Here is a 21949-nt window from a genome sequence, read left to right as displayed (position 1 = left end):
CCACTACCGCCCGGCCATTTCCCTCAGTCCGGCCATACAGCGCCACACCCGCGGGCGCACACTGTCCCAGGAGGCAGAGCAGCGCCCCGGCACCACAGGCCAGGAGTGAGGCCACATGCGGCTCCTTTGTCTTGTGAGCCGTGACTCATCGTCCTCCATCTTGTGGAAGAGGAAACCCCGCTCAGCGGCGGCCGCCATCTTTATATTGTGGAGCGCTCCGGCGCTTGTGCTGATCAGACCGGTAGTGCAGCGTGGTCATCACTCCCATCATCCGCCGGCAGACACCGCCCTCCACCCCGATATCGCCGCTAACTTTCTCACTACGACCCGTCATATAATCACCCCCGGTGGGATTCTGCCGGCCCCGCCATCACACCACCCACAGGCGCCATGCCGGCACACCGCCATTAGTCTCCAGCTCCCCGGTGGTAGCGTACAATAAATACCAGCCCGCAGACATAGAGCGGCCCCTTCTAAGTGAGACCAGCAGCTCCGCGCCCTCGGATGGCTCCCAGGTGAGGGGATCCCCGGCGGATTGGACCTAGGCCGCGGAGCAGCACGCAGGCCACAGCCGGCTCCTCATCCCCACACCACTGTGGGAATCCCAGCAGAGCCCATAACAATCCAATCAGGTAGTAACATAAATACAGTCAGCAGGCCTCTAATCCCACAGTGCGGCCTAGTCCCGGTCCCGCCCCGTCACAGCTCCTTACCTTGTAAATTCGCCGCAGACCCGGTGAGGAAGAGAGCGAAGTTCTCGGGCGTCACTCTTATATAGCCAGCAGGGCGGGCCGTGCTCATGACGTCATCCTGCCCAGAATTCCCGGCACTGTGAGGCGGAGTGTTGGAGCGGCCCGTGATGGGGGAGGGGAGGAAGCGGGTATGAGTGGCGCATGGGGAATGTTCACGTATCACTACCGATTCCCGGGCGCCGCCAGTCATTGAAGGCCATGTAGCACGTGTAAGGGCCGGAGTGGCCCCCGCTGCTGTTCCCGGGGTCGTGCTCCATGGCCCCACCAGCCCAGCCGCCATTGCACGTGTAGGGAAGCTGGGCTGGGATGGCGGCTGTCACACAGCGTGGGGCGGTCATCGTACACATGTAGTCAGTGCGGGCGCCGGGCCCAGACTACTGCCGGATCAATGTGAGGGCTCGTATTACCGGCCGAGCACGCACGGTGTGAGGAGAGCCCGGGCGGCGGCCTGCAGGGCCCACACTGGGGGATGGTGTAGGGCAGTGTCCCCCAACGCCTGCCTCCACCAACAGCGGATGTGCTGTGTGATAGTATGTACCAGTGATGAGTCCACCACCTGTGCAATGTGGGGGAAATCCCGAATACACCATGTTCGTGGGCTGTGGGGCCTGGAGTTGGGAGGGTGGGACGCTGGCTAGTGAGCTGGAGGGGGAGGGGGGGTGACGCTGGCTAGTGGGCCGGAGTGGGAGGGTGGGACACTGGCTAGAGGGCTGGCGCGTGGGGGGGGACGCTGGTTAGTGAGTTGGCGGGATGCTGGTTAGTGGGGGCTGGAGTTGGGGGAACGATGGCTAGTGGGGGTTGGAGTTGGGGGGAGGGCGCAGGCTATGGGGGGGATGCTGGCTAGTGGGCTGGAGGGGGGGGGGGGCGCTGGCTAGTGGGCAGGAGTTGGGGGGGGGGGGGGGGGACGCTGGTTAGTGGGCTGGAGGGGGGGGGGACGCTGGTTAGTGGGCTGGAGTTGGGGGGGGGGGGGACGCTGGTTAGTGGGGATTGGAGTTGGGGGACACAGGTGTATGAGATGGTGCCCGGGGCGGTCAGGAGTCGCTGTCGGGTGGTGTCTCTAGGATTCTCCATAGATTTTACCTCAGCTGAGACCCTCCGGTGCCCTCCCTTCAGCCCAGTCACACAGCGCCTTTGTAGGACTGTTATAAATATACAGTGTATGACTGCTACAACGGTATATAGCTATATTAAATGGTAGGCAAAACCATCGCTTCACCCCCAGAATGTGTGTTTTCCAATTATAGGCCATCCTATATCCTTGAAAGGGAGCCAGCATGATCTGAGAGTGGCATGCATCATATAAAAGTGAAAATTCGCGGATTTATTCCCACTGTACTATAATACAAAGAGATATTTAGCAAATAATTGATCAATTCTTTGAGCCACCCCTGCCAACGTCACGGCAAATCTCAATAGGGGGGGTCCTACTTTATATTATGTATTTCATGTGCCATGCGACCTCCTAGATAAAAAAAAAAGTAATTAAAAGCAGAACCATATTGAAGCAAACATACCTGTAACCTATATATAACCGCTTCCATGATGCGCAAAGAGGCAACTGCGGATAAAAGATCAGCCAGATCAGGGTATAGCAAACGCCACGCACCAGCACTATATCAGAACTGACCTTCACAGTGCCAGACCAGCAGCCATAAATAATGGTGGACCAGATCCAAGTATGGTGCTTAATTAGCATTGCCTGTGGAAAAGGGTGAGCCAGCTGAATGTGAATAGCCACCAACAGGAGGAATATATTGCAAACCAAAGTCAGGCGTGCATGGTGGTGGTCAGCCACCAGACCAATGTAGCATAACTACAACTAAACAGAAAGGGGAGCCAGCACGATCTGAGAGTGTCATGTATCATATAAAAGTGCAAATTCACGGATTTATTCCAACTGTACTATAATACAAAATGAGATTTTTTGCAAATAATTGATCAATTGGATTGCAATATATTCCTTCTGTTGGTGGCTGTTCACATTCAGCTGCCTCACCTTTTTCCACAGGCAATGTTAATTAAGCACCATACTTGGGTTTGGTCTGCCTTTATTTATGGTTGCTGGTCTGGCACTGTGAAGGTCAGTTCTGATATTGTCCTGGTACGTGTGGTGTCTGCTGCACACGCTGGGACCTGGACTGACCTTTTATTCGCAGTTGCCTCTTTTTGCGACATGGAAGCAATTGTATATAGGTTACAGGTATGTGTGCTTCAGTATAGTTCTGCTTTTAATCTAGGAGGCCGCATGGCACATGAAATACATAATATAGAGTAGGACCCCTCTACTGAGATTTGCCGTGACATTGGCAGGTGTGTCTCAAAGAATTGATCAAGTATTTGCTAAAAATCTCATTTTGTATTATAGTACAGTGGGAATAAATCCGTGAATTTGCTCTTTTCACATGATGCATGCCACTCTCAGATCTTGCTGGCTCCCCTCTCAACCTATATCCTTACCTGCGTCTCTATATCCTGCTCTTTCTGTATAGATCGGTCACTTGCCCATCCTGGCTCATGCAGTGACTGGGCTTCTGTACAAGATACAGCTTGTTGCACAGTCACACTTAACTCTGAACTCTGACTCCAATACCTATCCTGACAGCTGAACAACTCTTTGCATATAATATCTGGTGCTATTAGACCTACACCTGCTCACTGGTTACCTGTGCTGAGTCATATCGCACCCGCAAATCTAAGAAGACAAAAGCTCCTACATAAAGGAGTTGTCCGACATAAACTCAAAAATTTTTGTTAAGCTAATCTGTGCTGTATTGTCATATAAAACACCCCTACATTGTTATTTTTTGTTTTCTAACTTTTGTTCCTCTTGAATTCACCCTTTATTCTCTGCAGCTCCTTGTTTACATTCAGCTCCAGCAAACCGACCACTTCCTGTGCAAAATCTCCCAGTCAGAGGCCTCAGTGTCCAGCCCCTCCCCAGTGTCCAGCCTTGCCCCCTGCCCGCCCCCTGCACACACAGTCCCTGTCAGTATATTCTGTCCCAGCACCTGACCTGTTATCACTACAGCATTGCAAATAACAGCCCCACATATGGCTCTGCACCGCACACATATGGCTCTGCACCGCACACATATGGCTCTGCACCGCACACGCACACATATGGCTCTGCACCGCCCACGCACACATATGGCTCCTCTGCACCGCCCACGCACACATATGGCTCTGCACCGCCCACGCACACATATGGCTCCTCTGCACCGCACACGCACACATCTGGCTCTGCACCGCACACACACACATATGGCTCTGCACCGCCCACGCACACATATGGCTCTGCACCGCCCACGCACACATATGGCTCCTCTGCACCGCACACGCACACATCTGGCTCTGCACCGCACACGCACACATATGGCTCTGCACCGCACACGCACACATATGGCTCCTCTGCACCGCACACATCTGGCTCTGCACCGCACACGCACACATATGGCTCTGCACCGCACACGCACAGACAGGGCTCTGCACCGACCCCCCCCCCATCCCCATAGGGAACACATGTAGGGAGTACATACTCACCCGTCCTCAGTCCCCGCAGCTCCTGCACGTTCGCGCGCTGTCTGTGCTCTGGCCATATCAGCACAGTAGTGACGTCACCGCTGTGCTGAAGAGAGCACAGGCAGCCGGGCAGTGATGAGAAGCTGCGCTCCTTCTCATCAGCACTTTCAAATGTACTGGCATCTATGATCTGCGATGCCGGTATATTTGAATGTGCGATCCTGAGCAGGGGGCCCGGTGCTGGTGCTGACACGACGGCAGCCGCCGCCAGGCCCCTCCCGCAGGTCACGGACCCCACAGAAATGCAGGGGGAGGTTGCGGGGAGAGTAAGAGGTGCGGGGGAATGTGTGGGAGGGTGCAGGGAAGGGGGCGGGGACTCACACACTGTAGCCGCCCAGCAGGGAGTCATGGTCACATGACCACTCTGAGCCAGGGGAGAGGGGCTGACAGCAGGGCAGGTAAGTGTTCACTATCTACTTACCTGCCCCAATGTAGCCCAATAGGGGAATAAAAAAAAAAGTCAAAAGAAGCCGGATAACCCCTTTAAAGAATACACTAAAGTAGTGAATAATGAAAAACTTCCAATACACCAAAATATCAGAGATGTTACAATACAACGATTGAAATCAAGACACCCGCCCATCCGAACTGCAATCACCTTGTATGAACAAGACTTCAATTTAGAGGAAAAATGGCGAGAACTCTGGGTCATTGTAGTAGACTGTGATCTCAAAATGTTCCCTAATTTACAAAACCCTCCACCAGGCTTCAATCTACCAAGGAAAACATGGGTTACTCTAAATCGTATCAGAACAAACTTTGGCGTCTGTGCAGATTTTATGTATAAGTGGGGAAAATATGACTCTCCAACCTGTGACTGTGGAGCAGATCAACAAACTATCCAGCACATTGTTGAGGAGATCCTACCATGGTGACAAGAATGATTTCTATACTGTAAATGATAACGCTATTGCATATATAGAAAATCTTGATATTCAACTTTGATTTTTATCCTTTTGATATTTTTCAATCACTGTCTATTGTCTGATGTTTATTTTTATATGATGATAAGGTATACATTCATATGATTAAATAAAACCCATCCTGACTATGTCTCCTGACAGGTAATATCAGCCTTGTGTGCCTACTGTCACGCTGGGTATTGCAAGCCAAGTATGGCTGTGTAAGGCCTCGTGCAGATGTTCATGAGTCACGTACGCGTTTTATCCTTGGTCGTGGATAGAACTCATACCTCCCTGGGGCATTTTTGATTACCAAGGGATATACAGAAAATCACGGAGACATTTGTTTTTATTGATGAGTATGCACTTCCATGCGCGGGTGCTTTATACTTGTAAAGAGCAGTTTGGTGCGCTACTTGAACACCCGATTGTAATGGAAGTCAGTGGGGGCGAAATCTCTCAGAAAAATGCTTGGGCTCCACATTGATTTCCATGAGTCGAGCCTACCTGACTGCTCATTACAAGTACTGAGCATGGTAGTGCTCGCTCATCACTATATCAGACCTTTCCTATCAGTGTTTTTTGGTATGCAAAAAACCCCCCCTTGAGAATCTGATCTAAAACACTGATGAAAATCATTCAAGTTTTTTTTAAGGTACAAGGAAAATCACTGACAACTAAATGGGCCATGAAATAGCTGATTGTGAACCTAGGTGATGTTCAGATAAGCTCTCCACTTCAGATCAGTCATGTCTTCAATTTGCAGACCTGAATGGCTCCATGTGCTCGTCCACATAGCAGATGGGTGTAGCAGCAGTCTGCAGACGGCACAAGTCTGCAGACAAGATTAGCACATGCAGTCGATTTTCCATGTAGACCTTAGATCCATGTTCCTACATAGGGCCTAATTCATCAAACCTTTTGCGCCACAAAGTCAAAAACATTTGGCGCAACTCGGAGTGGCAACTGTTGATGTTTTCACGGCAGTTACTTCCAACTCTGTCAAAATGGGTGGGCCACTACAGCTTGTCTGATTCATAACAAGCTGTGGTGTGTCGTATGCCAGAAATCTCCAGTACTTGACTGGAGTAAGATTTCTGGCCTCGCGGACTCAGTTCGTCACATGCACCAGATTCATGAGGAGGCAGGTAGATACGTTTTTGTTTTTTTAGTTTACGTGCGAGAAGCATAAAATGTATAATAAAATACTTTTTCAGACAGTTACCAGCCCCTTATATATAATAACCTGCTAGCACAATTTATGTGGTCACTAACGCTGGGTGAGTGTGCTCAATACTTGATCGAGCATTGGGGTGCTCTGCCAATTATTGCAGGTGTTTGGATGTGTCATTCATGAAATAATGACCGCTAAGCATGGGCTTGCTCCACTGAATGATAGGAGCTGGCACCCCAGAGAGAGACAGTCGCAGTCTGAATGGCTTTGACTGGGGGTTAAAACAACTTTTTCAGATGTAGTGTCAAAATAAAATCCCTCCCTCTGGAAATGCTCTGTATGTGGATGGCTGTATCAGGGTGGAGAAACAAACTGCCCAATTATTGGCTTCGATTCTCATTACTCCGAGCCCTTTCAGAGCATCTGACCTGCTTGGCTCAAGTAAGGAGCACCCAGGATTTTGGTGCTCACCCATCAGTAGTGGTCACAAAATGTCAACATCTGTTGCATTAATTAAAACTGGTAATTTGTGCCAGTAAAGAGCACATCAAGCTTTAGTGTTCACATGTAGAAATTAACAGAAATCCCAGGTGAGGAAACCCAGCTGAAGGCCAGGTTCTAATCCGAAAACAGTCCATGTTATCACGGATAGTAAAGTAAATCCCAGCACTCAAAATGAAGACAAAGGGGGAATTATGCAAAAGGGAATTTATTGACTAATAGGCTATGTGCGCACAGTGCGTTTTTCGCGGCGTTTTTGCGCGTTTTTTGGGGTGCGTTTTTGGCCTCAAGGACATTGGAACCTTAAATGGACGAATCCAGGCAGGCGAATTGCAGATTAAAAACAACTTATCAGTAGATGAGTCAAGAGCCCTACATAACCTCAAGAAGAATCAGACCATTATAATCAAACCAGCCGATAAGGGCGGAGCAATTGTTATTCTAGACCGACAATATTACATTTCTGAGATCATGAGTCAACTATCAGACAGGTCCACCTATGAACCCGTTCCCCACGATCCAACCCCAGGGATTGCTTCCCTTATTAGAACCACAACCCAGGATTACTTTGAACGCGGTGTCATAGACCACAAATTGAAGGACTTCCTCAACAACCCCCACCCCATCACCCCAGTGTTCTACACTTTGCCCAAAATGCATAAAAATCTCACCCGTCCCCCCGGCAGACCCATAGTGGCCTCTACTGATTCTATTCTCTCACCCTTAGCCAAGACTATAGAGAAAATTCTTTCACCATTTGTCCCTTTAACTCCCTCGTATCTCAAGGACACATCTCACTTCTTAGAGTTATTGATGGATTTGCACCAGGTTCCCTGTACATCACTTCTCGTGACATTGGACGTTGATTCACTATACACCAGTATTAATCACACTGATGGCCTACAGGCGATACATTGGTTTCTTGATCAATTCACCACTTTTCCGGCTGAAAACAGAAGTTTCTGTATCGATCTACTTAAGATCATTCTTGAGAAGAACTACTTCCTATTCCAAGATCAGTTTTATGTCCAGCGTAGGGGGACCGCGATGGGTTCTAACGTCGCGCCCCCCTACGCAAACATTTTCATGGCATCCTTTGAGGAGAAATACGTGCATTCACACCCCTTAATTTTACGCCATGCCCGCTTATGGCGTCGCTATATAGACGACATTTTTCTGATTTGGGATGGCGATCTTAACTCCCTGATGACATTCTATCAAGAGGTCAACACATCCCTACCAGGTCTTACATTTACCATTCATCACGACATCAATAGGATCAATTTCCTAGATTGTATGGTTACCAAAAATAATGATGGCATTATCTCTACTGACATTTACGTAAAACCCACAGACAAAAATAGCCTCCTCCACTTCAAGAGCAATCACCCCAGACATACCAAACACTCCCTACCAATCAGTCAACATACCAGAGTTGACCGTATTGTTAGTAACAAGGACATCCGTGCAATAAGACACACGGAAATGAGTGCTAAATTCAGAAAGCGGGGTTATCCTGACAAAATAGCCACAAGAACAACATCCGATCCCTCGAATCACTCCACACAATCTGATCGTATTCCTCTGATTAACACCTTTCACCCCTTTTCCCCATTGGTCAAGAAAATAGTGTTAAAACACTGGCCAATATTGGGTCTGGCTTACCCACAAGTAAAGGAATTCCAGGCACCCCCACTTTTTTGCTACAAAAAGTCACCTAATATAAGAGATAAACTCGTTCGAGCTGATATAGGCTCTTCCATCCACTCTCCTAAACAAACATTTCTGGGTAATCCACAATTCGGTACTTTCCCGTGCCTCAGATGTGCACAATGTTCCAATGTCACTAGAGGGTGTTCATTCACACACCCTAGAACGGGCAAATCCTTCCCCATCAGAGATTTTTTCACATGCGACAGCACCTTCGTCGTATACTACATAAAATGTCCTTGCGGTCTCGGATATGTGGGGGAGACTACCCAACATATCCGGGACCGCATTAATAAACACAAATCTGACATCAGATGCAGTAGGACGCTATTACCCATCCCTTTCCATTTCATATCAGCCGGTCATAGGATTTCTCAATTAAAGTTCCAGGTCATTGACCATGTGGGCATTAGCCGCAGGGGAGGTGACAGGGTCAAATTACTCCGTGAAAAAGAAGCTCGTTGGATTCACACCCTGGGCACCCTCGAACCCCATGGGTTAAACCGCAAATACGAACTTGGTTTCTGAGATTCACATCTAAATATGTTCTATGGTCATTAGATGTTCATTATTGTTAATAATATATTTTTTCCCTACATATACGTGTGCAAATCAGTCCCTGTATGTTCACTGCGGCTCATCATCCGGTAATCATAAGGATGCCTTTCTACCATTGTTTAATTATATATTGTAGGCAAGGTAACGCCGTCAACACTGGGCCAGTCCTCATACTTCAGTAACACATTGTAGAGACTATTCTATCCTCATACACATTAATCCTCTAGACAGGTGTTTTATGGACCCCCTATTGTCTCTCATCTGAACAACATAGCAAAGTTACCTTCCAAATACTTTTATTATCCATACATCAATATACCTACATTATGAGAATATACTCCCAATGTATACGGCGTTATCTTGTTATCCCAACATGCATACCTATATGTTATACATATGTATCATTTTTTCTGTGTTTCTAACGATTTTCCCTTATTCCTCTCCTTCACAGAATTAGTACCACCCTTGTGGTAGAACACGCACGTCACCCCTTTAGCCTCTACAGACTATCACCAGCTCAAGCACCGGAGCAGCACTCTCATCCTGATTACTGGCCATCCGCGATTATGTGACCTCACAACACATGCGGTTCACCTCCACTTCTGCGTGCCAAACAGCGGTAGTGACGCACGTCATTATTCCCTCACTTCTCACCACTATAGGATCCCCTCCCGCGCATGCGCGGTACAACACAGCCCTTCCGTCAACTTCCTCCATCCATCCCGAAACCGGAAGTGACGTCGCGGCACTTTCTCCGATAAAAAACCCCACTCCTCAGTACGGGCTGCACGCCACAGGACGCACGGTACAGCTCCCCAGCACCTCTGACATATGGTAAGTGACTCGCCTGGATACTAGCAGATCTCTCCTCTGACACCCCTCGCTTGATCTTAATCCTTACCCCTTTCAATTTCAGCCGCTAGTTCGCCCGGACTCCCACATTTCTCCTGGACCTTTTCCTTAACCATTGGAGTCATAGGTACTGACTTGGCTTTTCCTCCTCCCCATCTATATACCATCTGTGATACACCATACATTCCTTATAGCCAGTCTCTCCTTTATACAGGCAACTAACTGGAACAGATTCCATCATCTCCTTCCTTTGACCACATTCTGCTCTCTAAATCCCTGATTACTTTGCTACTTGAGGTATAATATAATTTTAACCCCTTCCTATTCTTCTAGATTCTATCATACCTTCCCTTTGACACTTATTCCTTCTTTTTTTCATATCCACATATGGCACAGCAATAACCTACCTTGAACAAAGGGTTTCTTGAGTACCCGAGCATTCCTACGGCACATATGGATCGCACGGACATATGATCAGGTTCTGTGCCTTTGATGGAACGTGGTGTCCCCACGTCTAATTTCCAGTCACCATATTGCAGGGACCACAAGAACACCGTACCCTTCACGCCCTCCTTACAAGAGGTATTTTCCACATGTTCTAGGACCTATATCCACATATCAATAGTGTCTATACCATTTATTATATAACTCTATGTGACTCCTTTATTTCCAGAGTGACCTATTACCAACATTATAATCTCAGTTGATGCTCCCGTCTATACCACACTAAATTCTAATATAAGGTATGGCATTTCCTATTGGCTCGCTTCCCCTCTTTTCCCTTTTTCCCTTTCCTCCATTTATTCTTATTTCTTACCCCTCCATACTGCTAATATACCTGACTCCTTTCTTTCTCTCTCCTTCTTTTTTTTCTCTCTCTCTTTCCCTTACCTCTTCATACGTCTGCTACTCTCCAGGTGATGATTTTCCACATATGACCTGTACGCTTACTGGGCTACTATTACCGCACTTCATACCGCAACTGACGCAGGGCACACATAGGAACGTGATCCAATCTATTAGAGTCCCGTCACCCATGCGACCTATATGTAATTTCATCTACTTATCTCTAAATAGATTTTCTATCTTTAACATGATCTCACCATTGTGATTGATACCCATAACACTGTATCATGGTCTCCCCATTGATTTTCTGTATCTCCATATGTAACTATTCATGTCTGCAATGTGGTATTTACATATACTTTTTTCCTGTTGTTATTGATGTATCTTTTGTTCTTATTTTTGTATCTCCACCTTTGTAAATATGCAGCTTGTCCGACCTGAGGAAGGCCAAGTGGCCGAAACGTCGTGGCGGACTTTTGTATAGCACTGTTTCACCTTTTCACCTTTTTCACGAGCAAAAATAAAGAAAAAAGATTTTTCTTCAATTTTCTATGTCTCCATGATCTTTATGGGAAATAGTAGTGTGCCGGAGTTACCCCACTTTATTTTTTTTTATTCAAAACTGCAGGACTTTGCTTCCCCAGCAAAGTCTATGAGTTTTCATTTTTGCTGTCCGCACACATCTGTTTTTTTTACCTGCGTTTTTGAGTTAAAAAAAAAAAATGGACATGTCAGTTCTTTCCTGCGTTTTTCTGCGTTTTCCCCCCATGCAATGCATTGGAAAAACGCAGCAAAACGCAGAGATAAAAAACGCAGCAAAACGCAGCCAAAAACGCACCAAATCGCGGCAAAAACGCATGCGTTTTTTTGATGCGTTTTTTCGACGCAAGTGCGTTTTTGTGCGTTTTTAGCGGCCAAAAACGCACAAAAACGCAGCGTCAAAAAGACGCAGTGTGCGAACCTAGCCATACACTGCAAAAGGAACCTAACCAGAACAACAGCACCAACGTTTCGGCATAGAGCCTTTCTCAAGGTTGTTGCATCACTGGTCAGAGTAAAGGAAACACGGGTCTCGAAGGACAACCGGAGGTTTGCAAATAAAGGTAAGGTTCCACACGTTTTTGCAGAGTATGCTCGTAGGAGAAGGGGTGACAGGATCACTATGTGAGGTGAGAGGACGCCTGCAGTGGAGATCCGGAACTGGCATCAGTGGCAAGGAGAGAGGCGGCCTCGGACTTTTTAACATACAAACACTATGAAAAAAGGAAAAAAAAAATGAAAAATATAATGTTGAAAATCATAACGAAATTAGTTATATTTAATATAATTATAGCGTTTTTTTTAAACTATTTATGGCAAAAATAACAATAAAATAATAATTGTCATTAATTTAATTGTCGGACTGCGTGTGTGTAAAGGGACATATTATTCCATTATTTTGATGTCAGAAATGCATGTTTTCTGCACCAAAAAAGCATATTAAACGCTGGAATTTTTTTTTGCTTGCTTTTGGCAACTCCTCATTGACTTCAATGTTATCAAAACGCAGCCCAGATGGCAAAAACAATTGACATGCTGCTTCTTTGAACGCTGAGTTTTTGCCCAAAATTATGCAAATTAAACGCAGCGTTTAGAACTGCATAGTGCGCACAAGAAATCCCCTATTCCCATAGACTTTGCTTGAATATCAAAACGCATGCCTTTTGGCATGAAAACGCTGCAGTTCAAAACGCAGCTAAAAAGCAGGTAAAAACGCAAAGTGCGGACACAGCCTTAGGCCTAAAGGCCACTTCACACAAAATGAGATCATGAATGAGATCGTTACTACGTCACAGTTTCTGTGACGCAAGAACGACTTTAATAGCGATCTCGTCACGTTTGACACGTACCAACGATTCACCCCCTGCTGCGAAATCGCTGATCGATGCTGAACAGCTTGGGCCATTTTTGTCTCGTTGGAGTCCTGCTGGGCTGGATGGATCTGTATGTTTGACACCTAACTAACGATTTCGTTGACGACCTAGATGAGATGCACGCAGGCGTGTAGTTGCGTCCCCGTTTCCACGCCCCTTCTGCACCGATTGGTTGGCGCTGAGAACAATAGCGTGTAGTTACGTCACCGTTTCCGCGCCCCTCTCTGCACCGATTGGTTGGCGCTGAGAACCCTACTACTTTCTGATTGGGTATCGCTTCGTGCTTTGTTCCCTTTTGAGTCTTGGACCTGTGACTACACCCAGATTCATTCGTGCTTTGTTCCCGATTGCTTGCTTGGTTTTCGGATCAAAGCAGCATCTGCACTTGGATTAATCCCTCCTTCGTTCACGAGCGTGTTGCTGTGAGGATCGAATCTGCGATTAATAATAGATAGCATAAGAGATCATAGACGGCTGTATTCTCTGGACACGGTAAGTCATTTTTGAAAAGTCTTATTTGCTTCATGTTTTTGTTATAGTATTGATAGTATTTGTATTTATAGATAGTAATTATTATTGCAGATAATGAAAGTGGTTGGCTGTTATCTGTATACATATTGCCTTTTGTGCGTACATCCATAGTGCCGTTCTTTTATGTGTCCTTATACTAGTATTGCTGGCTATTTTGTCTCTCTGCTACAGCCACAATGTTGTGTCTCTGACACAGCCACAAATAGAACAGGTGCACTTCTATGGGGGCGGCCATTTTAGTGTCTCTGCCACACGCCCAAAATAAATTGTGATTGTTTTATTGTAACTTCTCTCATCTTTACATATGTTTTTTGCAGTGTGGACATCATGAACGACACGCAGCGTGCTGTGCTGGGTGCTGCATTGATGTTTGAGGCCGGTCGGCTACGTGAAGGGGAACAGAGGCGTTCCAAACGAAAGCGTTGCATGTGGACCAGAGAGTGGCTGCAGAAGAGGTACAAATACTCCCACATGCAACTTGTAATAGAGCTGCAGGAGAACAATCCTCAGGATTTCCACAACTTTCTGCGGATGTCAGAGGAATCATTCAAACTTTTACTCGAAAGAGTTACGCCTCTTATTCAGCGCAAGAATACAGCGATGCGTGCTGCCGTCCCGGCAGATGATAGATTGGCAGTCACGCTGCGATTCATGGCCACCGGACGCTCCCTGCAAGACTTGCATTTTTCTTCTGCAATTTCAAGGTCCCTGCTCAGCGTTCTAATTTCGGAGACATGTATAGAAATGTTCCACAGTCTACGTAACTACATTGAGTTCCCCAAAACTGTGGAGGAATGGCAAAAGTTGCCTCCGATTTTGAGCACCTTTGGCAGTTCCCGAACTGTGGTGGGGCTTTGGATGAGAAACATGTGCGGATCACTCAACCACTGAACAGCGGATCCTATTTTTATAACTATAAGGGCTATTTCAGCATCATCCTAATGGCCCTTGTGAATGCCAATTACGAATTTATTGCTGTTGATGTTGGCATGAATGGCAGGGTTTCTGACGGTGGGGTTTTAGAGCACACAGGCTTTGGTGAACGTTTGCAAAATGGTGAACTGCACTTGCCCCCCAACACTGACACTACCGCAAACCTTAATTTTGTATTTGTGGGCTATGAAGCATTCCCACTTCATCCCAATCTCATGAAACCATTCCCCCAGAAAAGTCTAACGGCGGAAAGACAAATGTTAAATTACAGATTATCAAGGGCACGCAGGGTTGTGGAAAACGCCTTTGGGATCATGGCAAATCGCTTCCGAGTTTTCCACACACCGATTAACCTGAGTCTACCATCGATAGACGCAGTTGTTTTGGCCTGTTGCGCCCTTCACAACTTTCTACGCCGGCGAGATGCAATTGCGTACTGTCCAACAGGCTTTGTAGACTCTGTTGACTTAAACGGGGAAGTGGTGCTTGGCGAATGGCATTCTGACGCTACCGCAATCGCAGGACTTCAACCATTGGCGCCCGGCAGAAATACTGATGATGCGAAGCCTGTCGAGAAAAGTACTGCCAATATTTTAATGGTCCTGGTGCAATTACATGGCAGCATTAGATAGACTATTGTATTGATCACATTTATGCAGCGCTAGAATTTCTTGTATTGATTTGTTTAATAAACTTTCCTTCTTAATTTTAAAATATTGGTTACATGTAGTGTTATATTCATCACATTTATACTAAAATGTCATTTTTTTTTATTGATTACTTTAATAAACAGTTATTTTTACTTTTCACAAGATTTGTTTGTCATTCATTCACTTGTAAGGGCTACTTTACATCAGTTCAATTTTTGACATTTTTTTTGGTTTTTTTAGGACATTCGAAGGGTTGAAAGTTCATCATCAATTTTGCATTTTTATAAGAAAATGTAAAATGGAATCCAACACTTTTGAAGTGAGTTGGAGAGGCCTACAGGCCACTTTACAGCAATGTTGCTGGCGATCGCACCTGCCCATTAAAGGGGTTATCCGGCTTATTTTGACTTTTTTTTATTATTTCTCTATGGGACTACATTAGGGCAGGTAAGTAGATGGAGACCACTTACCTGCCCTGCTGTCAGCCCCTCTCCACCGGCTCTCAGCGGCCATGTGACCGCTCCTGCCGCAATTTATCTGCTTACGGTCATTTCATGTATACATAGACAGGACCATGTTGACATGCAAATCTGGGAACAGCATGTTGCCGCACTGCTGGGCGTGTACAGTGCATGAGTCCCCGCCCCCTTCCCTGCACCCTCCCACACATTCCCCCGCACTCTCCCCCGGCAGTGCTGAGGGACCCGTGAGCCGAGGGGAGGGGCCTTGCTGCGGCTGCCCACGGTGTCACCGCCAGCATCGGGCCCCCTGCTCCGGATCGCACATTGAGAGTGAGCGCAGCGCTTCTTCTCATCACTGTACCGCTGTCAGTTCAGGACAGCGGTGGGTGACGTCACTACTGTGCTATGTCCAGACCACACAGCGGACGAACATGATGAATAAGTGGCGTCAAGGGTCGTTTTCGCAACAACTGTGTGCCAAAACATGCGCTTAACCACTTGATTTCCACCACATATAACATATCAGTGTGCTAAGAAGAAATTGCACAATAAATTTTATGGTGAATTTTTTTCATGATACCCTAGTAAAAATGCTCAATGGTATGACTAAAGTTAGATTTTTGTGTTAAAAAGTAAAATGTTCACTTTTAACTTCAACATTGCTTTACTTCGTGTGAAACCCTGAAAAGTTTAATTTACTTCTTCAATTTTGCGTTCAGCTGTGTGAGGGATGCATCATTTAGGGCTCTTCTACACTTATGATTTCCATGTGCAAGTGCGATTCAAAAAAAAAAAAAAAACCCAGATCGCACTCTCAATGTAAATCAATGAAGCTGTATACTTGTTTTTTAACGGGGCCGTATGTGCGTCGCCGAAACAGTCATCGAACGACATATCATTAGCGAATTTCTACAATTGTATGTGCGCACGCAGTTGGTGCTAAAACGACCCTTGCCGCACTGTATGCGTCATGGCGCGATTTCATTCCTGCAGCTACGATCATTATGATTTGTTGTTGAAAGTGAGTTTCACTTTCACCTTCAATCATAGCAATTGTAATATTTCACCAATCAACCTTGGAGAAGTATTACAATCCAGCCATGGCCGAAGATGCAATATCATCGGCCATTGGCTGGAGCAGGGTCACCGCCCACCCCCAATCTGATTGGAGGTGGAGAGGCGTCACCATGGGTGACGCACCTGCGTAGGCTACGCAGCCGCAACTGCGACCGATCAGAAAAATGGCGGCATGCAGAAGAGCAACTGCTTGGGGAGAGGCGGAGGTCCGCTACTTAATAAGGGAAGTGGATGCTCGCGACTACGATTGTCGTGGGTCACAAGAGCATCCACTTCTCCATGAAAAGGATGTCTTACGGAGGATCCAACGTGGTCTTAGGAGGAGGTTCCGTTTGGAGAGGACCTGTGCCCAGATCCGCAAAAAGCTTGCGGATCTGCGGTATCGCTCCAGCGCCCGGATCTCTGCCATACAGGCAGAGAGGCAGCATAACCAAGGTGGGTGCAGATGATTGTGCCTAGGCAACTTATAATGGTCTTCATAAATATAAATAAATATACAGAGAGAGAGAGAAACATCTATATACATTGAGATAGATAGATATTTTTATGCATATATCTCTATATATATATATATAAATATATATCTCTATAGATAGATATTTTTATATATCTATATGTAAAAATATCTATCTATAGAGATATATAGATATATATAAAAATATCTATCTCTATAGATATATAGATATATACATATATATATATATACGTATATATATATATATACGTATATATATACATATATATAGATACGTGTGTGTATATATATATATATATATATATATACGTGTGTGTATATATACATATATATATAATATATGTGTGTATATATATATATATATAATATATATATATATATATAATGTATATATATACGGTGGTGTAACTAGAGTTTGATGGGCCCCGGTGCAAAGTTCAGATCTGAGCCCCCCTCCACATACACCGACACTTGTGGTACGGGATAATGACACTGACACTCGGGGCACAGGATAGTGTCGCTGACACTTGACTCTTACCCTCAGCACCCAGATTTCCCATGATCTGAAATCCCTCTATCAGCACCCAGCTTTCCTATGTTCTGATATACATCTTGTCCTCGGCACCCAGCTTCCCCATGCTTGGCTAAACATCATTCCCTCAGCACCCAGCTTTCCCATATCAGAGCATGGGAAAGCTGAGTGCTGTGGGTAGGAGCCTTTTTCCCTCAGCATAAAACATTTTCATCTCCTGCTTGTATCTTTGTTCCCCCTCGTATATAGTTCTCCAAATACAATAATGGCCCCCACATAGCCTTCCATATAGTAGAAAGGGTCCCACATAACCCTTCATATATTAGAATGCACCCCATAGTCCTCCATGTACTATAATGCATTTCCTAGAGTTCTCCATGTATTATAATTCACCCCATAGTTCTCCATATATTATACTGCACCACATAGTCCCCAATGTGTTATAATGCACCCCCATAGTCCATGTATAAGGTAGGCTACGTAGTCCGCCATATATTATAATGTAGCCCCCACAGTCCTATATGTATCATAACGCAACCCCATAAAATTTATATTTTATTATGAACCCCCAGAGGAGCAAGGGGCCACAGAGGGTCAAGAGCCCCCAGAGGAGCATGGGCCCCTGGAGGATCCAGAGCCCCCGGTGGAGCTACAGCCCCAGAGGAGGAGGAGCACCCGGAGGAGCAACAGCATGAGGCATCGGCTCCCGGTAATTGTTTCATATAAAATAAACTCCATATAAATTGCAAAACATAAAGCTGTTGAGTACTATAAAGTGTTTTTTGTTTTCATAGATGGTATTCCAACGGGCTCCATCAGTCCCTCTATATCGGACGAGGGGGAAAGCCGTAAGTCTTAAACATCAATCTCCTACCTCGTAATAATAAGCAGAAATAAAAATTATGATTTTAAACTTTTACCATTCCCTCAATAGGCATCCTGACTATGGCAGACCTCGTCTCCTCTCAAGCTACCATCATGGCATCACAGAGAAGAATCATCTCAGCCCAGAGGAGACTGATGGCCAAAGTGGAGCATCATGCAGCGATGCTGGCCTATTATGTGGCTGGCCAAGCGGAGGGCAGCAGCCAATAATCCATCTGTAAAGTGAAACTGGAGGAACATAAGGTCATATGGTAAATTTTTGGCACCCCTATTAATGTTAACCTTTTATTTCTTTCTAAAAATTTGGGTTTCTGCCACAGATAATTCAGCTTCATATATGTAGTAACTGATGGACTGAGTAAGATTTCTGGATTGAAATGAGGTTTATTGTACAAACAGAAAATGTGCAATCCGCATTGAAAGAAAATTTGACCGATGCAAAAGTATGGGCACCTCAACATAAAAGTGACCTTAATATATTGTAGATATTTTTGCATAAATAACAGCCTCTTCTTGCTTTCTGTAGCTTTTAATAGGATACACCTGCCTATGAATTTCAAAGTTCAATGAGGTTACCCAACCAATTTAGTGCTTTAGTAAAAAGTAGTTAGGAGGGTTCAAATCAAGAAATTAAGGTTGCCCATATTATTGCACCGGTCAAATTTTTTGGAAATGCAGGTTGCACATTTTATGTTACTACAATAAACCTCATTTCAATCCAGAAATATTACTGAGTCCATCAGTTATTACATATATGAAACTGAAATACCTGTTGCAAAAACCCAATTTTTTATAAATGAAAATGTTAACATTAATAGGGGTGGCCAAATTTTTTAATATGACTGTATATGTTTTTGTAATCCCTCATTGTATGCCATACTCATTTTCCAATGTCCCAAGTTTAGAATCGGTTATGTTATGCTTGTCTTTGTATGGCTGTCTTCAATGGCTTCTTTCGGGCCTTGAACCCTCTCAAGTACATGTTGTTTTATAAAGACTTTGAAATTGATATCTGCTGTTTGGTACGTGTCATTTCAAAAAGCAAATTAACATCTATCAACACTCACAAACATATTACATGTATGCATCTGTATAGATGCACCAACCCCATTATTCCGCCTTTGGCAGAGCAAGATGTTGAGTCAGGTGACAACTGTGGTGCAGTGGGCAATATATAAAAGGCTGGGCCGGTAGCGAGAAGGTGGAGTCGATGCCAAGATTACCAAGGAAGAAGACGTGTGTGCAGTAGGTCAGGCTCATGTTGCCTGCAGTGGAATGATCTGGAAGTGTGCTGAGCCCCAGACGAACACAAAGACTGCATACGATTACCAGTGGAACCTGAAATCTGAATACCATCGTCGGAGAAACCCCAAGACCAAATACCATTGCCTGAGGAATCCGATGATTGAATACCATCGCCAGACGAACTTGAAGACGGAACACTGAACATTAGTGAACTGCGAGCTTTAACTGATAGTGAAGGTATAAGGGTACCGTCACACTTTAGCGAAGCAGCAGCGATCCCACCAGCGATCTGACCTGGTGAGGATCGCTGGTGCGTCACTACATGGTCGCTGGTGAGCTGTCAATCAGGCAGATCTCAACAGCGACCAGTCCCCAGCCAGCAGCGACTTGGAAGCGATGCTGCGCTTGAAGGGAGCCAGCGTCTGGAAGCTGCGGACACTGGTAACCACGGTAAACATCGGGTAACCAAGCGCTTGTTATCCAATATTTACCTTGGTCACCAGCGCACACCGCTTAGCGCTGGCTCCCTGCCCTCCTAGCCAGAGTACACATCGGGTTAATTACCACTCACAAACATATTACATGTATGCATCCGTATAGATGCACCAACCCCATTATCCCGCCTCTGGCCAGGTAGTAACGAGTGGTGGCCGGACCTGGGCTCGTGCGGCCGTCCGTCCAGTATACCGTAGAAAGGGATTATTTACTGGGGAGTGAGTTGTTGGTGAGGCCAACCGGGTGCTGCGGTGACTGATGGTGGGACGGTTAGGGGAGGTGTAGTCCCTGGGCCCTGGTGTATGGGCTAAATGGCTGTGGAAGGTGACATGCAGGGTTGTACCGGTGTACTCACCCGCGCCCGGATCTACGTCGCCTGTGAGCCTGCTTGCCGTCTGCCACCTAGTCCAGTAGTCCATGGGCCCCAACCCCTGACTCCGCTATGCTTCAGACTACTCCACTTCAACTGTCAGTACTTGACTACAGTGGTCCCGCCCCTGACATCTCAGGACCCCTAGGTGGGCGCTCCCATCTGCCTGGTCCCGCCCACTGCTATGTCCTTATTGTCACGAGGGGGTGACTAGGCTTTACTGGTTGTTTGGTGTACATGGGTGTGGGTTGTGTGGTAGTATGCCAATGAGGGTGGAGTATGGTACAACCTCTGTAACTACCGTGTTTTGCCAGGGCGTCACAACCATATGCTGAATTAAGTAAAGCAGGCTGCAAGATTGAACCAACATAAATTTATTATTACAATCAAAATGAAACAATCAATTAAAATTACACACAAATAACAAACTTTAGTTGCCTTCTTCATATCGGGTGGCATATCCTGGCCGGGTGGGAGACGACAGTTGGGATAAAAATGATTGATTTGAATACATGGGATACTGTGGGGGGGAGATACTGTGGAGGGAGGTCAAGGTGCAAGCTTGGTGGAGGCATCCTCTTCGGTGTACTTCGGAGGGGCTGTGGATAAATCCATGAAGTGGAATGATCGGGCTGGTTCATCCTACATATAGTATCAGTCTCATCAAGTTCTCCTCGTCCTGCCTTTCTTAGGACTTCGAACATTAGTCTCTCTGCTTGGTCCCTCTGTATGGAATCCAGTTTGCTGAGTCTGTCTGCCGCAAAGGTATCAACTGGTGTGCTTTTTGGCTGGGATAGAAGTTTGTTCGCTAAAGAGTAAAAGTCGGCGGATGTCACTGGGGCGCCTTCCTTTTGCGGAAATTTGTTTGCCGCATTTCACCAGAGGGCGCAGGTGCTTCATTATCTTCCACAATCGCCTCAGTGGGGTTCTCGTCCAATTGGGTCCTCACCATATCTGTCTGAGGGTTCTGCGGGAACAGAAAAATAAATGTTAAGTAAAAGCCATACATTTTAAATAGGTATTATGTTTAATTTAAGTGTGACAAAATTGTATTGGAGTGTACTTATCTGAACTGGAAGGGATAACTTTTCAAAACTGCATAATAAATCATGGTAACAAGAAGTTACTATTTTGTAATCATCTATGGCATGTACATACAAAGTTTTAATGCTATGTACCGTGAAGCAAATAAGGTACTTACATCTACAACAGCGGAGATGTCATCGATCGGGATGTCATCGATCGGGATGTCATCGATCGGGATGTCATCGATCGGGATGTCATCGATCGGGATGTCATCGATCGGGATGTCAGTTTGCGGATCCTGGTTTGGCATGTATGAGTTTTCCATCCTTCTGGGTAGCTCCTGGTCCCTCGTGAATTCTAGGAGATTATAGTACCACAAAGGTGAAACATAGACCTGGTTGGTGCCGGCCCCAGACTTTTTGTATTTCTCCACCTTGTTAACTTCTTTCTTGTAAACAGTCCGCAATCCCTGTATTTTCTTT

At 45.8% G+C, this 21949-nt stretch overlaps 2 long non-coding RNA genes across 4 annotated transcripts; both read left to right on the top strand.

Moving 5' to 3' along the window:
* Window positions 1-231: 231 nt before the first annotated feature.
* On the top strand, window positions 232-11467 carry LOC142296519 (uncharacterized). Of its 3 annotated transcripts, none has more exons than XR_012751646.1 (7): window positions 232-515; window positions 9628-10010; window positions 10093-10155; window positions 10243-10325; window positions 10425-10610; window positions 10702-10771; window positions 10946-11467. It is a non-coding gene; the product is annotated as an uncharacterized LOC142296519 (long non-coding RNA). The 3 variants fall into 3 exon arrangements; XR_012751645.1 differs by having other exon boundaries at window positions 232-880; XR_012751647.1 differs by having other exon boundaries at window positions 232-880; window positions 11302-11366.
* Window positions 11468-18022: 6555 nt separating this feature from the next.
* On the top strand, window positions 18023-18655 carry LOC142296520 (uncharacterized). The gene is made up of 3 exons (XR_012751648.1): window positions 18023-18155; window positions 18241-18294; window positions 18381-18655. It is a non-coding gene; the product is annotated as an uncharacterized LOC142296520 (long non-coding RNA).
* Window positions 18656-21949: the final 3294 nt, after the last annotated feature.

Source organism: Anomaloglossus baeobatrachus, chromosome 3 (genome assembly GCF_048569485.1).
Source record: "Anomaloglossus baeobatrachus isolate aAnoBae1 chromosome 3, aAnoBae1.hap1, whole genome shotgun sequence".
NCBI lineage: Eukaryota > Metazoa > Chordata > Amphibia > Anura > Aromobatidae > Anomaloglossus > Anomaloglossus baeobatrachus.
Note: the sequence above shows the minus strand (reverse complement) of the source record. Positions and strands in the feature narration are given on the sequence as shown.